Source organism: Phaseolus vulgaris, chromosome 3, assembly GCF_000499845.2.
Source record: "Phaseolus vulgaris cultivar G19833 chromosome 3, P. vulgaris v2.0, whole genome shotgun sequence".
NCBI classification, from domain to species: domain Eukaryota; kingdom Viridiplantae; phylum Streptophyta; class Magnoliopsida; order Fabales; family Fabaceae; genus Phaseolus; species Phaseolus vulgaris.
The window spans coordinates 29,663,214-29,667,954 of record NC_023757.2 but is presented as its reverse complement, the minus strand read 5'-3'; the positions used below and the strand labels follow the sequence as shown (position 1 = coordinate 29,667,954).

Genomic DNA, 4,741 nt, shown 5'->3' with positions numbered 1-4,741 from the left:
CTAAGATGTTCTGCATGTTCTTCCCTTGTACGAGAATAGATCAAGATATCATCTATGAACACTACCACAAACTTATCAAGAAAAGGTCTGAATATTCGATTCATATAATCCATGAAAATAGCTGGAGCATTAGTCACCCCAAATGGCATAACCAGAAATTCATAGTGACCATACCTTGATCTAAAAGCAGTCTTCTGAACATCTTCCGCTTTCACTGAAATTTGGTGATAACCTGAGCGCAGATCTATCTTAGAAAAGACAACTGCCCCATGCAACTGATCCATCAAGTCATCAATTCTAGGAAGAGGATATTTATTCTTTATTGTTAACTTGTTTAATTGTCTGTAATCTATGCATAGACGTGACGAACCATCTTTCTTCTCCACTAATAGCACTGGAGCTCCCCATGGAGAAACACTAGGTCGAATGAATTGCTTCTCCAATAAGTCTTCTAGTTGTTTATTCAATTCACCTAAGTCCGCTGGTGCCATCCGATATGGAGAAATTGACACGGGGCCTGCTCCGGGAATCAAGTCTATTGCAAACTCTATCTCTCTTTTAGGTGGAAGTCCAGGAATCTCTTCAGGAAATACATCCATAAACTCCTGAACTACAAACATATCTTTTTGTACTTTATCAGTAACTATAGAACAAGCCAAGAGCATAAAACATTCTGCACCTTCTCGTATCTCTCTCTCAAACTGATGAGCTGAGATAACCTGCATTCCTTCTAATTTAGGGAAAATTAACTTCTTCCGACCACAATCTATAAGGATATGATTAGCAGACAACCAATCCATTCCCAAGATAACCTCCAAATCTTTTAGAGGTATACAAATCATGTTGATCTTGTATCTCTGCCCATCTATAATTACTGGACACTCAGCACACATGGAAGAAGTTACTATAATACCTTCTGTTGGTGTAGATACCACCAACTCAAATTCTAATTCTCGGACTGGCAACTTAAGTTTCTTAGCACAATCAAAAGATATAAAAGAATGGGTTGCCCCAAAATCAAACAATACAGATAATTGTGTTCCAAGGATAGAACAAATACCTCTGACAAGGTTATCAGACTGTGAAGCTTCAGCTCCACTAATAGCAAAAACTCTGCCAGCAGCTTTGGGTTTTTGATTACTATTTTGTTGTACTTGCTGCACTCCGCTAGAATTTGGAGCTCCCAATTGGACACGACAGTCTTTTGTTGCATGACCATACCTGTGACATCTATCACATGTCACATTTGACACTGCATGAGGGCAAAATCTAACAACATGTGGCCCACCGCATCGAAAACATCTGAAACTAGGTGGTGATTGAGAACTGGGTCTTCCACTGCTATAAGATTGAGGTCTGAAATAAGGTTTCTTTCTATCTTCATATTTAGGCAAGCTTTTAGAAGGTCCTCCCACTTGAGGCTTAGCAAGTCTGCTACTACTTTTCAAACTCTCCACTACTTTTGCTTTCTCCACTAGGGCAGGGAAATCTCTAATGGACATAGGAATCACCACTTCTTTAAGTTCTTGCTTCAATCCAAACTCAAATTTTCTACATCTCCAAGCCTCAGTCATGGTCTGGGTGTAGAATCTAGCTAGGTGTTTGAACCTAGTAGCATATTCTGTGACTGAAAGATTTCCTTGTTCCAGCTGCATGAATTCAATTTCTTTTGCATACCTGACACTATCAGGAAAATACTCCTCCAAGAATCTTACTTTGAAGTTCTCACAAGTGGCATCTTCTCCTCTGTCTTCCATCATTTGCTTCATGCCTATCCACAAGAACTCAGCTTCTTCAATAAGCATATAGATGGCATAAGATAACTTTCTCTCTTCAGGGCATTGAGTAGCTTCAAAGATTTTTTCTATGTCTCTCACCCACTGGTCTGCTCCATCTGGACTTACCTTGCCATTAAATCTGGGTGGATTATGTCTTAGAAAATCCTCCAGACTAAAGGTATGGGGTTGTTGATGAAGCTGAGATGCTTCAGCTGCTAATCTAGTAGTTTCTAATTGATGAAGGGCGGCCTGGTGCTGTTATGCCATAGTAGCACTCTGTTGTTGCAAGGCTGTTGCCATCATCTCTATTGCCCGAGCTAAGTTGGGCATATCTACCGGTGGAGGAGGAGTAGGTGGTCTACGTGCCATCTACTAAGCACGTAAAGAATTGGGTTAGAAATTACTAAAAATTTCTAACTACATCTTTATGACAAAATTAACTTAAAAGAAATAATCACACAAAATAGATACAAAACCAATCAAGACTTATCTCTAAAATGTATTCTAGCTACTTAGAATTAAGATAGAAAATAATCTTGATCTAGTCATGAGTGTGCACCCTCACCACTCTATCAAGATTCTTTTCATTCTTAATAACTTCATCTTTATTCATAACAATTAGCTTGACTCGAACACAAACAAGATTTCAAGGAAAACAACTTTGTCAAACATCTCATTAGAAACTTTTAACTAAGTCTTAAGGCTAAACTTAAACAAAAATCTACACGCAAGAGAAACAAAATAAACCCACTACCCTCAGGTTATCCTAAGGATGAACCGCTCTGATACCATTAAATGTAACACCCCGGAAAAATACCTCTAACTATTACAATACAGATTCTACTTATTTCTATACAAGCACAAAGTTTTTCAAGACATTCCTAATACATGATTAGGACATATAGAAATAAAAATATTTACAATATAAGTTTCAAAATCAACGCCTTAAAACTCTTCTGATTCTCAGACACCTGTAAGATAATCTACTCGTGTACGTAGTACAGTCATCGCAGTTCAAACACAGCAAGAAAAGCAAGGGTAAGCTAGTGAAAATAGAATTTTATAATATACGCAATTAAATCAAAAGGGAAAAACCAAGTTACATGATCAATTTCTCAAATTATACAATCTTCTTCAAATCCCAACATTAAAACAATCACATAGATCTCACATGGATCTACACATCCAAGATATTCAACAAACAACGTCTTCCGGAAGACCCGTATTAAGTAAGTCCTACCAGAGACTAACACCTGATCCAAAGATTACCAGCGAATCCAACAGAAAGGATCAGGGTAAGTTCAATACAACCCAAGCCGTGCATCTCATATGTCACGGTGTGCATGAACTCCCCCATCAGCTTCTCACCACCTGATATCTTAGTCTATGTGACTTAGATCATCAGTGAAGCTCGGAGATCTCTGTTACCACATAGGCATCAATACTTAATACACAGCAAACATCAGTCCATACATTATCCCAAATGTATGACATCACTTCCATACAATTTACATCATTCGCATATAATACATATCATTCAATCACATAACATTTAAAAATTCATATCATTCCAGAACTTTTCCAACGTCAAAAACAATATTTAACTCTCAAATTATAAAAATATAATATTTATAAAGTTTAAATAATATATAAACAAACACACAATATATAAACAAATAACACCCCTGCAAGAGAAATTCAATATTGGGACCACGTCCCTTCCGCATTCAGATCTTCTATCCTAGGGTGCTATAAAAAATTAAATTTAGCTTCCCTTACCTCAATTGCTTGTTTTTCAAGCAACTTTTAGAATTTTATTCCCCACAGTCTGGATAAACTTCAAGATTTACGGGCCTAATGCAAGTTATCCAAATAGAACAAAAATTCAGTATATAATAGAATAAGTTGAGAGGATTAAACTTCTCAACTGACCCCACAAAGATTGATGACTAAATCCTAAGGAAAAATAGAGAACAAAGGATATTTAGAGTAAAAATGAACTTACTCTATTTGAAAATCTGATCGGGTAGAAATGTTCCTTAACTCCTCTGCTACAACGTGGTATGATCAGATTCTAAAATAGATGAAGATTAGGAGAGAAAAATAAGAGAGAGGGAGAGAAGAGGATATGGAGAGAGAGAGAAAAGAAAGAAGAAGGAAAAAAAACCGTGGTGTGGGGCAAAACAACTTCTCTGCACCTTTATTTTTCATTCTTTTATTTTTTTTTTTTAACGTTCTTACATGTTTGGTTTTATTAAAAATTAGAAATTTTCTTATAATATTAAATGATAATTTATTAAGTTATGAATGAAAAAAAAGTCACATCTCTTCATTCTGTTTCAATTATCGAGATTCGTTTTAATATTTAAATTTATAAAGAATCAATTTGTTATTTACAAATAATGTGTTTGATTTGATTGGAAACTGAAAAATTTGATATAGTGATAAATGATAATTAAGTGTCAAATTTGTTCACTCTCTACTTGTAAATAAATGATATATATAATAATTTTTTTAAAATTAATAGAATGAGTAAATAATTTAAAATCAAATTGGTACTTATTTTTCACTACAAGAAAAATCCAATTTATCTACGGACAAAATCCGTAGGTAACAGCCAAAATCCGTAGGTAAATCAACATTACCTACGGATTACCCACGGAAAAAAATCCGTATGTAATGTTGGCGTCGGTAATTTACCTACGGATATTAGGTCTGGGTAACGAAAACAGCATTACCCACCAACTGCAGTCCGTAGGTAATGTTAATATACTTTATTTTTAAAATTTTAATTATTATTTGAATTTTTTTTTATTTTCAATTATTATTGATAATTATTATATATGTTATGGCAATTATAATTAATGTTAGAACTAAACTGCAGCAGGTGGGACTCGAAGCCAAGTCCCCTTGAGATATGTCTATAGAAGCTTTAACCACTACACCAGTCAAGTTTTGTTGTC

The 4,741-nt window shown here is 35.2% G+C and overlaps 1 long non-coding RNA gene across 1 annotated transcript; it reads right to left on the bottom strand.

Annotated features, from left to right (window-relative positions):
• Positions 1–2,877: 2,877 nt before the first annotated feature.
• LOC137805860 (uncharacterized) lies at positions 2,878–3,903 on the bottom strand. Its single transcript, XR_011080259.1, has 2 exons — positions 3,784–3,903; positions 2,878–3,632 (listed from the first exon to the last, which is right to left on the bottom strand). It is a non-coding gene; the product is annotated as an uncharacterized lncRNA (long non-coding RNA).
• Between the last annotated feature and the right edge of the window lie 838 nt (positions 3,904–4,741).